This window comes from Felis catus, chromosome B2 (assembly GCF_018350175.1).
Source record: "Felis catus isolate Fca126 chromosome B2, F.catus_Fca126_mat1.0, whole genome shotgun sequence".
Lineage (NCBI taxonomy): Eukaryota > Metazoa > Chordata > Mammalia > Carnivora > Felidae > Felis > Felis catus.
Window position 1 is genome coordinate 28,501,899 of NC_058372.1, and position 19,897 is coordinate 28,521,795.

Sequence of the window (19,897 nt, forward strand, 5' to 3'; positions counted from 1 at the left end):
TGTCTTCTCTTGATGCTCTTAAACATTTTTATTGCTACTTTTTGAAATTTATATTACTATGTGTCTTAGTTTGGATCTCCTGTGGTTGTGCCTCTTTATATGGATTTCTGTTTCCCTTCCAGATTTGGGAAGCTTTCATCAAATAAATGTTATGCCCCCTTTCTCTGTTCTTTCTGGGACCCTTATAAAGTGAATGTTTTTATGCTTAATGGTAGTGTTGAGTTTCCTTAATATATTTTCATTTTTTATTATAATTTTTCTCTCTCCTGTACAGCATGATTGTTTTCTGTTACTCTGCTCCTTTATTCTTCTTTCTCTAGTCTACAATTTATTCCCTCTAGTGAATTTTTAATTTCAGTTATTGAATTCTTTATCTTTGATTGGTTCTTTTTGTTTTCTGTTTGTTGAGGTTGTACGGAGGTCCTCTGCTCTCCTCTCAAGTCCATTGAATATCTTTATGACTATTACTTTGTTTATATATTTATATATTTATTTATTGTTTATTTTTATTTTCAGATTTTTATTTAAATTCTAGTTAGTTATCATACAGTGCAATATTGGTTTCAGGAGTAGAATTCAGGGATTCATCACTTCCATACAACACCCTGTTCTCAGCATAACAAGGGCTATCCTTAATACCCATCACCCATTAACCCATCCTCCACATACCTCCCTCCACCAAACCTCAATGTCTTCTCTATCATTAAAAATTTCTTCTGGTTAGTTTCCCTCCCTCTCCCACCACCCCACATGTTATCATACCACATATGAGTGAAATCATATGGTATTTGTCTTTCTTTGACTGACTTATTTTGCTTAGCATAATACACTCCGGGGCCATCCATGTTGTTGAAAATGGCAAAATTTCATTTTTTATGGCTGACTAATATTCCAGTGTATATACACCATATCTTCTTTATCCATTTATAGTCAGTTGACATTTGAGCTGTCTCCATAGTTTGGCTATTGTTGATAATGCTGCTATAAACATCTAGGTGCACATACCCCTTCGAATCTTTATTTTTGTATCCTTTGGGTATATACCTAGGAGTGCAATTACTGGACTATTTTTAACTTTTTGAAGAAACTCCATACTGTTTTCCATAGTGGTGCACCAGTTTACATTCCCACCAATGGTGCAAGAATGTTCCCTTTTCTCCACATCCTCACCAACACCTGTTGTTTCTTGTATTGTTAATTTTAGCCATTCTGACAGGTGTCAGGTGGTATCTCATTGTAGTTTTGATTTGTAGTTCTTAGATGATGAGTGATGTTCATCTTTTCATGTCTCTTAGTCATCTGGGTGTCTTCTTTAAAAAAAGTGCCTATTCATGTCTTCTGCACATTTCTTTTTTTTAACTATTTTTTGATGTTTATTTAATTTTGAAACAGGCAGACAGAGTGTGAGGGAGGGAGGGCCAGAGAGAGGGAGACACAGAATCTGAAGCAGATTCCAGGCTCTGAGCTGTCAGCACAGAGCCCGACGCGGGGCTCAAACTCACAAACTGAGATCATGACCTGAGCTGACGTCAGCCACTTAACTGACTGAGCCACCCAGGCACCCCTCTTCTGCACATTTCTTAAATGAACTATTTGTTTTTTGAGTGTTGAGTTTGAGAAGTTCTTTATAGATTTTGGATACTAACCCTTTATCTGTTATGTCGTTTTCAAAATATTCTCCCATTCCGTAGGCTGCCTTTTAGTTTTGTTGATTATTTCCTTTACCATGCAGAAGGTTCTTACCTTGATGAAGTGCCAATATTTCATTTTTGCTTTTATTTCCCTTGCCTCAGCAAGATCTAGTAATAAGTTGTTATGGCTGAGGTCAAAGAGGTTGCTGCCTATGTTCTCCACTAAGATTTTTATGATTTCCTGTCTCACATTTAGATCTTTCATCCATTTTGAATTTATTTTTGTGTATGGTGTAAGAAAGCAGTCCAGTTATTCTTTGTATGTCATCATCCAGGTTTCCCAATACCACTTGTTGAAAAGACTGTCTTTACTCTATTGGATATTCTTTCCTGCTTTGTCAAAAATGAGTTGACTATATAGTTGTGGGTTCATTTCTGGGTTTTCTATTCTGTTCCACTGGTTTGTGTGTTTCTTTTTGTGCCAGTACAATATTGTCTTGATGACTACAGCTTTGTAGTATAGCTTGAAATCTGGAATCATCATGCCTCCAGTTTTGATTTTCTCTTTCAGGATTACATTGGCTATTTGCAGTGTTTTGTGGTTCCATACAAATTTTAAGATTGTTCTAGTTCTGTGAAAAATGCTGGTAGTATTTTGGTGGGGATTGCATTAAGTGTGTATACTGCTTTGGGTAGTATACACATTTTAGCAATGTTTGTTCTTCCAATCCATAAACATGGAATGTTTTCCATTTCTTTGTGTCCTCTTCAATTTCTTTAATGAATGTTCTATAGTTTTCAGAGTATAGGTCCTTTACCTCTTTGGTTAGATTTACCCTTTTTCCCCATTGAGGATGATATTATCTGTAGATCTTTCATATATGGCCTTTATGATGTTGAGGTATGTTCTATCTATCCCTACTTTGTTGAGTTTTTTTTTTAAACAAGAATGGATCCTGTATTTTGTCAAATGCTTTTTCTGCATCTATCCAGAGGATCATACCCTTTCTTTTATTAATGTGGTGTATCACATTGGTTGATTTGCAAATATTGAACTATGCTTGCAGTCCAGGAATAAATCCCACTTGATTGTGGTTCCTAATTCTTTTAATGTACTGTTGGTACTAGTCTCTTGTTGAGAATTTTTGCATTCAGGTTCATCAGGGATATTTTCCTTAATTCTCCTTTTTAGGGGGTCTTTGGTTTTGGAGTCTAGGTAATGCTGACCTCATAGAATTAGTTGGGAAGTTTTCCTTCCATTTCTTTTTTTTAAGAACTTTTGAGAAGAATAGATATTAGCTCTTCTTTTAATTCCTGGTAAAATTCCCCTTGGAAGCTATCTGGCCCAAGATTTATTTGTTGGGAGATTTCTGATTACTGATTCAATTTCTTTGCTGGTTATAGGTCTGTTCAAATTTTCTATTTCTTCCCATTTCTGTCAGTTTTGGTAGTGTGTGAGTTTCTAGGAATTTGTTCATTTTTCACAGATTTCCCAGTTTGTTGGCATATACTTTTTCATAGTACTCTCTTATAGTTGTATTTCTATGGGGTTGGTTGTAATCTCTCCTTTTTCATTCATTATTTTATTTATTTGGGTCCTTTAGCTTTCCTTTTTCATAAGTCTGGCTAGGGGTTTATCTACTTTATTAATTCTTTCAGAGAAACAGCTCTCAGTTTTGTTGATATGTTCTATTGATTTTTTTGTTTCTGTATTATTTATTTCTGCTCTAATCTTTATTTTTTCCCTTCTTCTGGCTTTCAGCTTTATTTTCTGTTCCTTTTCTAGCTCCTTTAGGTATAAGGTTAGGTTGTGTATTTGAGACTCTTCTTGCTTCTTGAGGTAGGCCTGTTTTGCAATATACTTTCTTCCTAAACCACCTTTGCTATATCCCAAGGTTTTGGACTATCCTGTTTTCATTTTCATTTGCTTCCATGTATCTTTTTAATTTCTTTTTAAATTTTCTGGTTATTACATTCAACTTTAGTAAGATGTTCTTTAACTACCATTTATATGTGGTGTTTTCAAATTATTCTGGTTGAGTTCAAGTTTCATAGCACTGTGGTCTGAATATATGCATGGTATGATTTCAATCTTTCTGTACTTGTTGAGTGCCGATTTGTGACACAGTATGGGATATATTCTGGAGAATGGTCCATCTGCACTCAAAAAGACTGTGTATTCCACTGTTTTAGGATGAAATGTTCTGAATATATCTGGTAAATCCAACCAGTCCAGTGTGTCATTCCAAGCCATTTAATGGGAATTCTTTGTGTTTCTTAGATTTTGATGTCATTGTTCTTTCCCAGGAAAGTTTTCAGCTATGATTTGCTGAAATAAACCCTCTGGCCCCTTTTTTCTTCTCTTAATCCCTAGGACTCCTATGATATGAAAGTTACTCAATTTTAATGGGTTGCTAAGTTCTCTGAATCTACATTTGCGATCCCATACCTTCCTGCCTTCTTTTCAGCTGCATTATTTTCCATAATTTAATCTTCTATATCATTGATTTGTTCCTCTACTTCATCCATCCTCATTGTTATGACATCCATTTGGGTTTGCATCTCAGTTATAGCATTTTAATTTTGACCTGACTAGAGTTTAATTCTTTTATCTATCCAGTAAGGGATTCTCTAGTGTCTTCTATGCTTTTTTTCAAGTCAAGCTAGTATCCTTATAATTGTTGTTTTAAATTCTAGCTCAGATATCTTACTTATATCTATATTGATTAAATCTCTGACAATTACTTCTACTTCCTGTTCTTTCTTTTGGGATGAATTCCCCCATCTTGTCATTTTGTCCAGAAAAAATAAACAAGATTAGCTTGATCCTATGTGTGTTTTGATCTGCTTGTTTTTATTTAAGTTTATTTATTTATTTTGAGAGAGAGAGTGTGTGGCTTGGGAGGGGCAGAAAGAGAGGGAGAGAGAATAACAAGCAGGCTCTGTGCTGTCAGCTCAGAGCCCTTCATAGGGCTTGTTTCCGTGAAACATGAGATCATGACCCAAGCCAAAATCAAGAATAGGACGCTCAAACAAGTGATCCACCCAGGTGCCCAAGTCTGCTTGTTAAAAAGAAAAAAAAAAAAAAGCTAGACACCTGTGGGAGGAGTCAACATGGTGGAGAATAAAGGCACCCAAGCTTCCCTCATCCCTCAAATACAGCAGTACTGAGGTCAGAAGTCTTGGAATTCCAGGAATCCAGGCTACAGAGTGACAGAAACATCTCCAGGGGCCCATGGGGACAACTTAGTGGGCTATGGGTATGTGATTGTGAATTGGGAGAGACAAAACAGACAGCATCATCATGGAGGGTTGCAGGGCTTTCTCTGGACTGGGGCCTGCCTCACTGTACATGCACCTGTGGGGGGTATAGCGTGGGGGGGCAGCCCCAGGTTCAGCTAGTTCAGAAGTGCAGAGAGAGCAGTCCCCTCCCTTTAGTGCTATGGGAAGAAGGTATATAGCCACTCTAAGGACAAAAGACCATGCAGGTGCCCTCCAACCAGAGGCCTTTTGTCAGCTGGTTGGGTGGAGTGGCACTACCCCATGACTAAGGCATGTGGAGTGGGATCCTTTAAGACATCAGGGTTTGAATCCCAGCCAACCACCTGGAAGGTATGAGAGACTGTAGAGTGGGACAAACCATCCTACTCAAGTCCATGTGGCACTGTGAGGATGGCCTGAACAGAGTGGTCTGGGACACCTGGTCTGGGGAGGAGATACTGGGGTGTGGCCATTTTTCTCCCCATCACCAACAAGGTAGGGCTTCAGGGAAGGGAGAGCAGGCCCACAGTGGAGATGGGACCAGCCTACACCAAACCGTTCCCCTCTATGCACAGTAACTGTGTATCTACTAGAGTAAGATTGACACTGACTGAACCAAATGGCCCCTTTTCCAGACCAGTGCAGCCACCAGTTCTAGGGCACCATCAGTCCAATGGTTTTGCATTTTCTAATTTGATTCTTGGTCAATTATTATATATATTTTTTCTTCCATTTCTTCCTATTATTTCTTCCCTTCTCTATTCTGGTTGTTGGTTTGTTTAAATAGACATTTTTAATCTATTACTTTTTCTCCTCTTCTGTATCTCCTTTATTTACCCCTCCTTCTCTCTTTCTGGATTAAGCTGTATAGTTTCTCTGATTCTATGCCTGGTCAATTTTTTTTCTTTTCTTTTTTCCCACCCCTGTCATTTCTCTCTTCACAAGAGATAAGTCTTCTCCTACAACCACCCCCACTTTTAAGGTTTTTTTTCAGGATTACTTCAGTGAACAAATCAAAACACACCTGGTGCAAGCTCCAAAGTCCCACTACCAGTAGGGAGATGAGCAGAGTCACAACAACAGAGAGCATGCAACACATTCCAAAAACACCTCCTGAAGGGCCAGGCTGTGGACAGTGTATGACCCCTTTTTAATATAGTAGTGTACATGCATGCAGGACACATAACAAGATATTAAAATACATAAAGGACAGAAAAATGGCCAAAATGATGAAATGGAAGAATTTTCAAAAAGAATTCCAGGAAGAAATGACAGAGAATTACTCAAAACAAATATAAACAATTTATCTGATCAAGAATTTAGAATAATAGTCATAAGATTAATAGATGGGCTTGAAAAAAGCATAGAAGACAGCAGAGAATCTACTGCTCCAGAGATCAAGAAACTAAGAAATTGTCACAATGAATTAAGAAATGTTGTAAATGAGGTACAAAATAAACTAGATGCAGTGAAAGCGAGGATGGAGGAAGCAGAAGGGAAGATAAATGAAATAGAAGCTAAATCATGGGAAAATGATGAAGCTGATAAAAAGAAAGAAAATCTTAGACCACAAGGGGAGAATTACAGAACAAAGTGATTCAATGAACTTCTACACAATAGAAGTTCCAGAATAAGAAGTGAGAAAGGGGCAGAAGGTTTATTTGAAAAAAATATTGTTGAGAACTTGATTAATCTGACGAAGGAAGTTGACATCCAAATCCAGGAGGCACAGAGAATTCCTTTCAGATTCAAGGATAGGTTTTCTCCATGGCACATCATAGTGAAACTAACAAAATACAAAGAGAATTTGGAAAGCAGCTAGGACTTTAATCTACAAGGGTAGGCACATAAGGGTAGTAGCAGACCTGTCCACTGAAACCTGGCAGACCAGAAAGAAGTGGCAGGAAATAGTCAATATGCTGAATGGGAAAAATATGCAGCCAGGAATCCTTTATCCAGCAAGGCTTTCATTCAGAATAAAAGGAGAGAAGCCACTTGGGTGACTTGGTTGTCTGACTTCCGCTTGTGTTATGGTCTCAGGGTTTGTGAGTTCAAGCTCTGCATCGGGCTCTGTTCTGACAGCCCAGAGCTTGAGGAATGCTTCAGATTCTGTGTCTCTTTCTGACCCTCCCCCGCTAGCACTCAGTATGTCTCTCTCTCAAAAATAAACATTAAACACATTTTTAAAAAGTATAAAAGGAGAGAAAAATATTTTCCTGGGAAACAAAAACTGAAGGAGTTCATGACCACTAAACAAGCCCTGCAAGAGATCCTAAGGGGAACTCTATGAGTGGAATGCTACAAAGACCACAAAGGACCAGAGACATCACCACAAGCATTAAACCTATACATAATACAATGACACTAAATCCATCTCTTTCAATAACTAAGAATTTAAATGGACTAAACGCTCCAGTCAAAAGACACAGGGGATTTAAAAAAAACCCATCTATATGCTGTCTACAAGAGACCCATTTTAGACCTAAGGACACCTTCAGATTGAAAGTGAGGGGATGAAGAGTCATCTATCATGCTACTAGAAGTCAAAAGAAAGCTGGAGTAGCCATTATGATATCAGACAAACTAGATTTTTAAAAAAATTTTTTAACATTTATTTATTTTTGAGACAGAGAGAGACAGAGCATGAACAGGGGAGGAGCAGAGAGAGAGGGAGACACAGAATCCGAAACAGACTCCAGGCTCCAGGCTCTGAGCTGTCAGCACAGAGCCCGACGTGGGGCCGAACTCACGGTCCAGGAGATCATGACCTGAGCTGAAGTCGGACGCTTAACCAACCAAACCACCCAGGCGCCTCTCAGACAAACTAGATTTTAAACTAAAGGCCATAACAAGAGATGAACAAGGGCATTATATCATAATTACAGGGTCTATCCATCAAGAAGAGCTAACAATGGTAAATGTTTATTCCTCCAACTTGGAAGAACCCAAATATATAAATCAATTATCACAAACATAAGCAACCTTATTGTTAAGAATATGGTAATTGCAGGGGACTTTAATACTCCATTTACAACAATGCACAGATCATCTAGTGGGAATCAGTAAAGAAACAATGGCCCTGAATGGCACATTGGACCCGATGGACGTGACAGATATATTTAGAACTCTACATCCCAAAGCAGCACAACATACTTTCTTCTCGAGTACACATGGAACGTTCTCCAAGATAGATCACATACTGGGTCACAAAAAAGCCCTCAATAAATATGAAAGAAATGAGATAATACCATGCATATTTTAGATTACAGCACTATGAAACTTGAAATCAACCACAAGAAAAAGTTTGGAAATCCTCCAAATGCATGGAGGTTAAAGAACATCCTACTAAAGAATGAATGAGTCAACCAGGCAAAGAAAAATTTAAAAATACATGGAAGAAACTTAAAATGAAAGCTCAACAGTCCAAAACTTTTGGGATGAGGCAAATGCACTCATAAGAGGAAAATACATTACAATCCAGACCTATCTAAAGAAACATGAAAAATCCAAAATACAAAACCTAACTCACACCTAAAAGAACTAGAAGCAGAACAGCAAAGAAACCCCAAAACTAGCAGAAGATAAATAATAAATATTAAAGCAGAAATAAACAAAATAGATCAGGAGAACAGATCAATGAATCTAAGAGATGTTTTTTTGAAAAAATAAACAAAATTGATAAACCACTAGCCAGACTTCTCAAAAAGAAAAGAGAGAGGACCCAAATAGACAAAATCACAAATGAAAGAGGAAAGATCACAACCAACACCACAGAAATACAAACAATTATTACAGAATACTATGAAAAATTATATGCCAACAAAGTGGTCAACCTGGAAGAAATGGGCAAATTTCTAGATACACATACACAGTACCAAAAAAATGGGAAGAAATAGAAAATTTGAACAGATCCATAACTAGTGAAGAAATTGAATCAATTGTCAAAAATCTCCCAAAAAATAAGAGTCCTGGGCCAGATGGCTTCCCAGGGGAATTCTACTAGACATTTAAAGCAGAGGTAGTACCTAACCTTCTCAAGCTGTTCCAAAAAATAGAAATGGAAGGACAGCTTCTGGACTCATTCTCTGAAGCAAACATTACCCTGATTCCCAAACCAGAAAGAGACCCCACAAAAAAGGAGAATTACAGGCCAATATCCCTGATGAATATGGATGTAAAAATTCCCAAGATACTAGCAAATCAAATTCAACAGCATATAAAAAGAATTATTCACCATGATCAAGTGGGATTTATTCCTGGGCTGCAGGGGTGGTTCAATATTTGCAAATCAATCAATGTGATACATCACATTAATAAAAGAAAGAATATGATCCTGTCAATAGATGCAGAAAAAGCATTTGACAACATTCAGCATCCTTTCTTAATAAAAACCCTCAAAAGTCAGGATAGAAGGAACATACTTAAACATTATAAAAACCATTTATGAAAATCCCACAGCTAATATTATCGTCAATGGGGAAAAACTGAGAGCTTTCCCCCTGAGAACAGGAACGCGACAGGGATGTCCACTCTCACCGCTGTTGTTTAACATAGTGTTGGAAGTGCTAGCATCAGCATTCAGACAACAAAAGGAAATCAAAGGCATCAAAATTGGCAAAGATGAAGTCAAGCTTTCACTTTTTGCAGATGACATGATACTATACATGGAAAATCCAATAGACTCCACCAAAAGTCTGCTAGAACTGATACATGAATTTAGCAGAGTTGCAGGATACAAAATCAATGTACAGAAATCAGTTGCATTCTTATACAGTAATAATGAAGCAACAGGAAGACAAATAAAGAAACTGATCCCATTCACAACTGCACCAAGAAGCATAAAATACCTAGGAATAAACCTAACCAAAGATGTAACAGATCTCTATGCTGAAAACTATAGAAAGCTTATGAAGGAAATTGAAGAAGATATAAAGAAATGGAAAAACATTCCATGTTCATGGATTGGAAGAATAAATATTGTTAAAATGTCAATACTACCCAAAGCAATCTACACATTCAATGCAATCCCAGTCAAAATTGCACCGGCATTCTTCTTGAAGCTAGACCAAGCAATCCTAAAATTTGTATGGAACCACAAAATACCCCGAATAGCCAAAGTAATATTGAAGAAGACCAAAGTGGGAGGCATCATAATCCCAGACTTTATCCTCTACTACAAAGCTGTAGTCTTCAAGACAGCATGACATTGGCACAAAAACAGACACATAGACCAATGAAATAGAATAGAGACTCCAGAATTGGACCCACAAAAGTATGGCCAACTAATCTTTGACAAAGCAGGAAAGAATATCCAATGGAAAAAAGACAGTCTCTTTAACAAATGGTGCTGGGAGAACTGGACAGCAACATGCAGAAGGATGAAACTACACCACTTTCTTACACCATTCACAAAAACTCAAAATGGATAAAGGACCTGAATGTGAGACAAGAAACCATCAAAATCCTAGAGGAGAAGGCAGGAAAAAACCTCTCTGACCTTAGCCACAGCAATTTCTTATTCAACACATCTCCAAAGGCAAGGGAATTAAAAGCAAAAAAAAAAAAAAAAAAAAAAAAATTGGACCTCATGAAGATAAAAAGCTTCTGCACTGCAGAGGAGACAATCAACAAAACTAAAAGTCAACCAACAGAATGGGAAAATATATTTGCAAATGACATATCAGACAAAGGGCTAGTATCAAAAATCTATAAAGAACTTACCAAACTCCACATCTGAAAAACAAATAATCCAGTGAAGAAATGGGTAGAAGACATGAATAGACACTTCTCTAAAGAAGACATCCGGATGGCCAATAGACACATGAAAAGATGCTCAACGTCGCTCCTCATCAGGGAAATACAAACCAAAAGCACATTGAGATATCACCTCATGCCAGTCAGAGTGACTAAAATGAACAAATGAGGAGACTATAGATGCTGGTGAGGATGTGGAGAAACAGGAACCCTCTTGCACTGTTGGTGGGAATGCAAACTGGTGTAGCCGGTCTGGACAACAGTGTGGAGTTTCCTCAAAAAATTAAAACTAGATCTATCCTATGACCCAGCAATAGCACTGCTAGGAATTTACCCAAGGGATAAAGGGGTGCTGATGTGTAGGAGTACTCCTACCCCAATGTTTATAGCAGCACTTTCAACAATAGCCAAAGTATGGAAAGAGTCTAAATGTCCATCAACTGATGAATGGATAAAGAAGTCATGGTTTATATATACAATGGAATACTACGTGGCAATGGGAAAGAATGAAATATGGCCTTTTGCAGCAACATGGATGGAACCAGAGAGTGTTATGCTAAGTGAAATAAGTCATAGAGAGAAAGACAGATACCATATGTTCTCACTCTTATGTGGATCCTAAGAAACTTAACAGAAGACCATGGGGGAGGGGAAGAGGGAAAAAGTTACAGAGAGGGAAGGAGGCAAACCATTAGAGACTCTTAAAACTGAGAATAAACTGAAGGTTGATGGGGAGTGGGAGGGAAGGGAAAGTGGGTAATGGGCATTGAGGAGGGCACCTGTTGGGATGAGCACTGAGTGTTGTATGGAAACCAACTGACAATAAATTTCATATTAAAAAAAAAAGAACTTACCAAACTCAACACCTGAAAAACAAATAATCCAATGAAGAAATGGTCAGAAGACATGAATAGACACTTTCCCAAAGAAGACATCCAGATGACCAACAGGCACATGAAAAGATGCTCAATGTCACTCAGCATCAGGAAATATATATCAAAACCACACTGAGATATCACCTCACACCGGTCAGAGTGGCTAAAATGAACAACTCAGTAAACTACAGATGCTGGTGAGAATGTGGAGAAATGGGAACCCTCTTGTACTCCTGGTGGGAATGCAAACTGATGCAGCCATTCTGGAAAATAGTGTGGAGCTTCCTCAAAAAATTAAAAATGGAGCTACCCTATGACCCAGCAATAGCACTACTAGGAATCTATCCAAAGGATACAGGAGTGCTGATGCACAGGGGCACATGTACCCCAATGTTTATAGCAGTGCTTTCAACAATAGCCAAAATATGGAAAAAGCCTAAAAGTCCATCAACTGATGAATGGATGAAAGATGTGGTTTATATATACAATGGAAAACTACTTGGCAATGAGAAAAAAATGAAATCTGGTCATTTGCAACAACATGGATAGAACTGGAGGGTGCTATGCTGAGTGAAATAAGTCAGTCAGAGAAGGACAGACATCATATGTTTTCACTCATATGTGCATCTTGAGAAACTTAACAGATGACCATGGGGGATGGGAAGGGGACAAAATAGTTATAGAGAGAGAGGGAAGCAAACCATAAGGGACTCTTAAATACAGAAAACTGAGGGTGGATGTGGGGGTGGGGAAGAGGGGACAATGGGTGATGGGCATTGAAGAGGGCTCTTGTTGGGATAAGCTCTGGGTGTTGTATGTAAGCAATGAACCATGGGAATCTACTCCAAAAACCAAGAGCACACTTTACACACCATATGGTAGCCAATGTGACAATAAATTATATTAAAAAAAATTTTTTAAAGAAAAAAAAGAAATGAGAAAACCATAATTTAAGTTTATACACTATATGGAAGTGGTAAATTATTTGAAGGTATAGCATGAGAAGTTGAATATGTTAATATAAATCCTATAATACCCACTAGCAAAGAACTTTTTCTTTATTTTTTTTTATTTTTTGAATGTTTATTTTATTTTTAAGAGAGAGAGAGAGAGACTGTGCACAAGTGGAGGGAGGTAGGAGCAGAGAGAGAGGGAGATACAGACTCTGAAGCAGGCTCCAGGCCCTGAGCTGTCAGCATAGGACCGAATGTGGGGCTTGAACTCACGAACTGTGAGATCATGACCTGAGCTGAAGTTGGACACTTAACTGACTGAGCCACCCAGGCGCCCCAACAAAGAACTTTTTATTTAAAAAAAATTTTTTTTAACGTTTATTTATTTTTGAGACAGAGAGAGAGCATGAACAGGGGAGGGTCAGAGAGAGAGGGAGACACAGAACCCGAAACAGGCTCCAGGCTCTGAGCTGTCAGCACACAGCCCGACGCGGGGCTTGAACTCATGGACCATGAGATCATGACCTGAGCTGAAGTCGGACGCTTAACCAACTGAGCCATCCAGGCGCCCCAACAAGGAACTTTTTAAACATACTAACAACAGGGGAGATTATTTTACTAGAATAATAAATACTCAATCCAGTATTTGATTGAAAGAAGAGAGGGAATAAAGAAAAAAAAATGGACAAGGAACAAGTGAAACAAATAACAATTTTCAAGATGATAAATTTAAATCCAACTACGTCAGTAATTACAATAAATGCAAAATTCCTAGTTAAAAACAGATTACAGTTGGAAGAGAGGAAGGAAGGAAGGAAGGAAGGAAGGAAGGAAGGAAGGAAGGAAGGAAGAAAAGCCCAATTATATTCTCTGTACAAAAATCTCACTGTAAAATATAAAAACACTGATAGCCAAAAGTAAAAGAATGGAAAAAGGTATACCTACAAACTCAAAATTAAGTTACAATGACAATATTAATATCAGAAAAAGTAAACCTTAGAACAGCAACTATTACCAATGATAACAGAAAGCCTTATTTTTTTAATTTTTTTTTTACATTTATTTATTTTTGAGAAACAGAATGAGACAAAGCATGAGCAGGGGAGGGGCAGAGAGAGAAGGAGACACAAAATCTGAAGCAGGCTCCAGGCTCTGAGCAAGCCGTCAGCACAGAGCCTGATGCGGGGCTCAAACCCACAAACTGTGAGCCGAAGTTGGATGCTCAACCGACTGAGCCACCCTGGTGCCCCAACAGGGAGCATTATTTAATGACCAAAAGATCAATTCATTAAGAAGAAAAAGTAATTTTATATGTGTATGTACCTAATAAAAACTTTGATTCATATAAAACGGAAATGTTAAAACTAAGAGGAGAAATATACGGGTCTATAGCTGTAATAAATACAGTTGTAATGACTGACAGAATAGAGATAAAATCGATAAAGATATAGAGGACCTGAATAATACTGTCAACAAACTTACATAATTGACATTTTAAAACACTTCACCAAACAATAGCATAATACACATTTTTTGCAAGTGCAAATGGATCGTTCACCAATATAAAATATAAAACATTAAAAACACACTTCTAAACATCCCATAGTTTCAAAGAGAAATAGCAACATAACTTAGAAAATATTTTTCAGTGAATGAAAATACAATACATCAAAATTTGTGGGACACATTGAAAGCAGCGCTTAAAAGGAAATGAATAGTATTAAATGCTTATCTGAGAAAACAGCAGGTGAGCCTAGGTGGCTCAGTCAGTTAAGAGTCTGACTCTTGAATTTGGCTCATGTTCCCAGAGTCATGGGATCACGCCTCGCATCAGGCTCTGTGTTGAGTGTGGAGCCTGCTTAAGATTCTCTCTCTCTCTGCCTCTCTCCCCCACTCATGCTCTTTCTCTCTCTAAAAATGAATGAATGAATGAATGAATGAATAAAATACCAAGAAAGGTCTGAAATCCATACTTTAAGCTTTCACCTTAAGAAAATAGGAAAAGAAGTGCAAATGAAGTCTAAAGGAAACACGGGGAAGGAAATCATCAATATAAGAGCAGAAATGAGTAAAAATGAAAAAAAAAAAAAAAGATAGAAAGAATCAACAAAACCAAAATGTAGTTCTTTGAAAAAAGTCAATAAAATTAATAAATTTATGACCAGAATGGTGTAGGAAACGAAGACACAAATGACCAATGTCAGAGATCTAAGTAGGGCTATTACTCCAGATTCTATACACATTAAATGGCTAATAAAGGAATTTATGAACAGTTTTATGCCAATACATTTGATATCATGAATGAAATGGGCAAATTTATTGAAAGACAAACTACCAAAGTTCATTCAAGAATTAGATAACCTAAATCATTCTGTATCTGTCAGATAATTTGAGTTCAGAGTTTAAAATCCTCCCACCTAAAGACACCTCCAAGCTGAGAGGTGAATTCACTGGTGAATTCTATAAAACGCTTAAGAATAATTAAGTTCTTTTAGAATATAGAACTTGTTCAAAATATAGAAGGGAACGTTTCCAAATTCATTTTATTTTTTTATTTTTTTTAAATATATGAAATTTATTGTCAAATTGGTTTCCATACAACACCCAGTGCTCATCCCAAAAGATGCCCTTTTCAATACCCATCACCCACCCCTTCCTCCCACTCCCCATCAGCCCTGTTTGTTCTCATTTTTTTTTTAATTTTTTTTTTTAACATTTATTTATTTTTGAGACAGAGACAGAGCATGAACGGGGGAGGGGCAGAGAGAGAGGGAGACACAGAATCGGAAACAGGCTCCAGGCTCTGAGCCATCAGCCCAGAGCCTGATGCGGGGCTCGAACACACAGACCGCGAGATCGTGACCTGGCTGAAGTCGGACGCTTAACCGACTGCGCCACCCAGGCGCCCCTGTTCTCATTTTTTAAGAGTCTCTTATGCTTTGGCTCTCTCCTACTCTAACCTCTCTTTTTTTTTCTTCCCCTCCCCCATAGGTTCCTGTTAAGTTTCTCAGGATCCACGTTAACACTCAATTCATTTTATGATACCCATATTACCCTAATACCAAAACCATACAAAGACATTACAAGAGAAGAAAACTGCTAACCAATATCCTTCATGAACAATGACTCTAAAATTCTTAATACAATATTGGCAAATTGAATCCAGTAATACAGCTTGAATAATGCAGGGGTTAGGGACATAGAGCCTTGTGTGGTTGAAAATCCACATATAACTTTGACTCCCCCCAAAAGTAGTTACTAATAGTCTACTATTGACCAGAGACCTACTAATAACAGTCAATCAGCACGTATTTTGTATATGTATTATATACTGTATTCTTACAATAAAGTAAGCTAGAGAAAGGAAAATGTTTTAAAGAAAATCATAAGGGAAAGAAAATACATTTACAGCATATTGTATTTATTTAAAAAAATCACATGTAAGGGGACATGCACAGCACAAACCCATGTTGTTCAAGGGTCAACCGTATATAAAAAGAATAAAATATGACCAAGAGGAGTTAGACCAGAAATGAAAGCCTGGTTCAACATTTGAAAAGTAATAAATGTCATTCATCTTAAGAAAAGACAAAAAAGGAAAACTGTATAATCATTTCAATAGATGCAGAAAAATACACTAGCTTTGGGGTCAAACCTCAGCTCAAATTCCATTTCCACTGCCCACCAGTTGTATAACCTTTACCAAATATTGAGCAGCCCTAGTCTATACACTGTGTAGAGTAATTCCACCCTCATATTGTTAGAGTGATGATTAGTTAAGACATCTATGAAGTGCTCAGAGTGTACTCTGCCCCCAGTGACTCCTTCCAGAATAGCCTTGGTTTGAGGACTGGTGATGGGATTATTACATGAGGGCCTAAGAAGCAAGAAGGGTCAGCACTCATCACTGTCCCCCACTCACTGAGCCAGTAAGACTGAGCTCCTCATGGAAGCAGCAGCAGCTGTCTTAGCTGGCCCTGAGGGGAGCTGCCTTGCTCTGAAGCCATACATAGTAGGCATCACAGAGTGAGGTCTCAACCTGTGGGCTCTGTGTACAGGATGCAGCCTTCAGTGTGTCTGAGCCTTTGCCAGAAATGCTGCTTCAGTCATTTCAAAATCCTGTGAGGGGTTGGACTTAATTCACTGAACTGTGAGAAGCACTTGGAGGTTTCTGAGCAGAGACATGACCACAGAAGTGTTTGGAGTTTTTATTGGAAATCTGAACTGTACATACATCGGATGTAACTTTGTTGATAACCTGAAGTGACGAGGTCTTAGAGAATTTGCCAAGGAATGCTACACCAGACAATTCACCCTAGCAGTAAGGAACACTTCCAGGTCTCCTTGCATTTGTCCAGGACTTTGTATGGCCTTTACCTTCTCAGGCTAAGGCATCCTGCTGTGTTTCTTTGCACAACTTGTTTGTCCAAAGGAAGGGGCTCCTCCTTTGTCACACAAGGGAAAGCCCCTCTGGGTCATTCTCTCTGGCCACATGGAGGAGCAAGGAGAAATGTGGGTGGACTCAAAGGTTCATCCACAGGGGGTACTCCCCACCCAATCTGATGGATGATATTGTTGCCCCACTTCTGTCCCCCTTTTGCCTTTAGAGTCCTTTGTCCTACTCCCTTCACTTCAGGGTGGGGTGTAAGAGCAGAGAAGAAACTTGGATGATCCCCATGAGGGGTCCAAATGGCTTGTAGCAAGATTCTCTGGGATGCTGTCTGGAGCATTTGCACATTTGTCAAAGCTAAGCTAGGTGACACTGTCTTTTTTCTTTCTGAAATATGTTGGGAGTCTCTGGGGAGACTGATCCAAAGAAAAAGTCTCTTGGGTAGCTCAAGGTTAACAGCAGTCCTCAGAGAATAAATAATCAGTTTGGGTTAATGAGATAACAACTAATAGAGCACGTTGTGTGGTGCCTGGCACACAATACATGTTCAATAATTTTTAGCTGTTTTTATCTTTAATTATTTCTTACAATAGGAAAGAAATGGCCATAGGCAAAGGGCCAATTAATAGCTAAAACCATAGCACTTAGTATAGACCAGGCACTGTTTAAACAGCTTAACACATGTAAGTTTATTTTATCCTCACAAGAATTCTATAAGGTAGGTACTATTATAACATCCACTTTACATTTGAGGAAACTGCAGCACAGATCATTTAAGTTATTTTCCCAAAGTCCTACTGAAAGTACCCAAAAGGTGTCATGCAAACCTCTGTACCAAGGACACATTCTGGTCCTGTAGTTCTGGGATGCCCTGTGCCTACAGTTCATGTCACGAGTGTGTGTCTGAATTTTTGGTCTCATTCACACTCTTGTGGGGCTGATTACTCCAGAACTACCAATAACTATGGAACTAGCACAGATCTTCTTTGCTTGTTTGCCAAAAGTAAATAAAAACCCAGATACTGTAGATACTGTATGATGTGTTGGAAAGAGCAATGGCATTTATTATTTAACTTAGTGAGAAGCCTGGAGGTGGCAGCTCTAGGGTTGACCCAGCGTTAGTTTCAAGGACCCAGGCTACTGCCATTAGCAGCGCATAGCTTTTCTAATTAAACTGGTCCCTCGAGATCCCAAACGTAGGGCAGGCAAAAGAAGGGAATATTTTTGTCTCATATGCCATCATTCAAGTGAGGCCTTCTCAGAACTGTATTTGCCTGCATTAAGGATATGTCTTGGCAAGAAGACAGATCTCTGCAACTGGCTTACACCAAACAATGTTCACTTGAGGGGACTAGGGGAGACTCAACCTCTCCTGAATGATATAGCCTCTCACAGGTGGTGGACAAAATCTGGGTTCTATGAGTAATGAAGAAGTGGGGAGTGGCTTGTGGAAACAGTCATGTATCCCTCATTACAGTGGAGGAGTGCCTGTGCCTGTCGCCACCACCTCCAGCCTGTTCCACCCCTCCCCCCCACCCCACCCACTGCCTCTTCAGGGACATCAGTGGAGCATTTGTTCCCTTTCTGTCTTCCATGCATGAACAAACTGCATAATTCTCAGCAGCATACAAACAGGCACTATATCTCCGACCTCGAAAATCCTTACCTTGATCCCATACATCCCTCCAGCCACTGCCCCATTTCTTTGCTTCTCTGATAGCCAAAACCCCTTGAATTGCTTATCCTTACCATCCCTTCTACTCATACTCTGTTTGACTCAGACTTTTGTCTCACTGTCCCCACCAAAACAGCTGTTAATGCCACCGAACTTTCACTTGCCAAAGCCAGCATTCATTTCCCAGTCCCTGTGTCAATGTCTCAGCAGCAAATACACAGTCAACACTCACTCCCTCTTGAAATGCTGCCTCTGCTGTATTCCTGGAAGCCTTGTCCTAGTTCTCAGCTTTGTGGCTTCCCACTCTGTCTGGCCTCTCCTCTTCTCTCTGACCCTCTCAGTTATCTTCTGCACACAGAGAGTTTGTCGAAGCTGAGTGCCTGAAATACCACCTCCGTGTGCCCCATTCCTAAGTTTTTACATCTACAGCCTTGACTTCTTTCAGCTTCAGGTTGGTGAGGCCAGAAGCTAACCACTTGCCAGGTCCAGTTGAGGGTCTGACAAGTGCTTCCAGCTTTGTATGCTTAAAACCTGATTTTTCACACATCCCCATTCTATCAAGAGCTCAGCCCAAACTCTTGAAATCATTCTTTGGTCTTCTTTTTCTCTCTTACACCCCAATATAATCTATGAGCAAATATTGTCCACTCTTCTTAAAAATAGATCCAGAGTTTACCCACCACTAGCACTGTGCTTCTCACCTGGGCACTGCAGTGGCCTCATAGTTGCTCTGTTTCCACTCTTTGCTTCCTGGGTCAGCCAGTCCTCCATATGCAGCCCAGGTGATGGCTTCACAATGAAGACAGGAACTGTCAGGCCTACTCAAAACTCTCCCAGACTCCTCATTCCACCTACAGCAAAGCCCCAGTGCTTACTGTGTATTACCAGGACTAGCTCCCCCTTCCACTCTGACTTCACCTCCTGGCAGTCTCTCTTCACTCTCCATTCCAGCCACACCCTCCTCCCTGCTCTTCTAGAACTCACCAAGTGTGGCTTCACTTATCCTGTTTATTTCTCCTCCATATCACTTTTCACTACCCGACAATACATATTAATGTGTTTATTTATTCTTTGATTCCTGTGGTATAATATAAGCTGTGTGAAGGCAGGGACTCTGTCAGTCTTGCTTAGCGCTAAAACAGTGCTTGGCACCTACTGGATGCTCAGTAAATATTGATTGACTGCTATTTAAATGTGTGACCTCATATAAGTCACTTTAGATTGGAAGGCCTCAGTTGCCTCATTTATAAAGTGAGGGGTCTCACTGACTTCCAATATTCTTCTTTCATTTTTTAAAATTAGTCTCTAGAAACACAATGTATTAATTTGCTAGGGTTGCCATAATAAAGTACAGACTG

At 38.9% G+C, this 19,897-nt stretch overlaps 1 long non-coding RNA gene across 1 annotated transcript in view; it reads right to left on the reverse strand.

Annotated features, from left to right (window-relative positions):
- The window catches only part of LOC123385324, a 59,872-nt gene extending 40,453 nt beyond the window's left edge, over positions 1-19,419 (reverse strand). Inside the window, exon 1 of the long non-coding RNA XR_006597633.1 lies at positions 19,241-19,419. This is a non-coding gene — a long non-coding RNA (uncharacterized LOC123385324). The remainder of the gene's footprint in view (positions 1-19,240) is intronic.
- Positions 19,420-19,897: the final 478 nt, after the last annotated feature.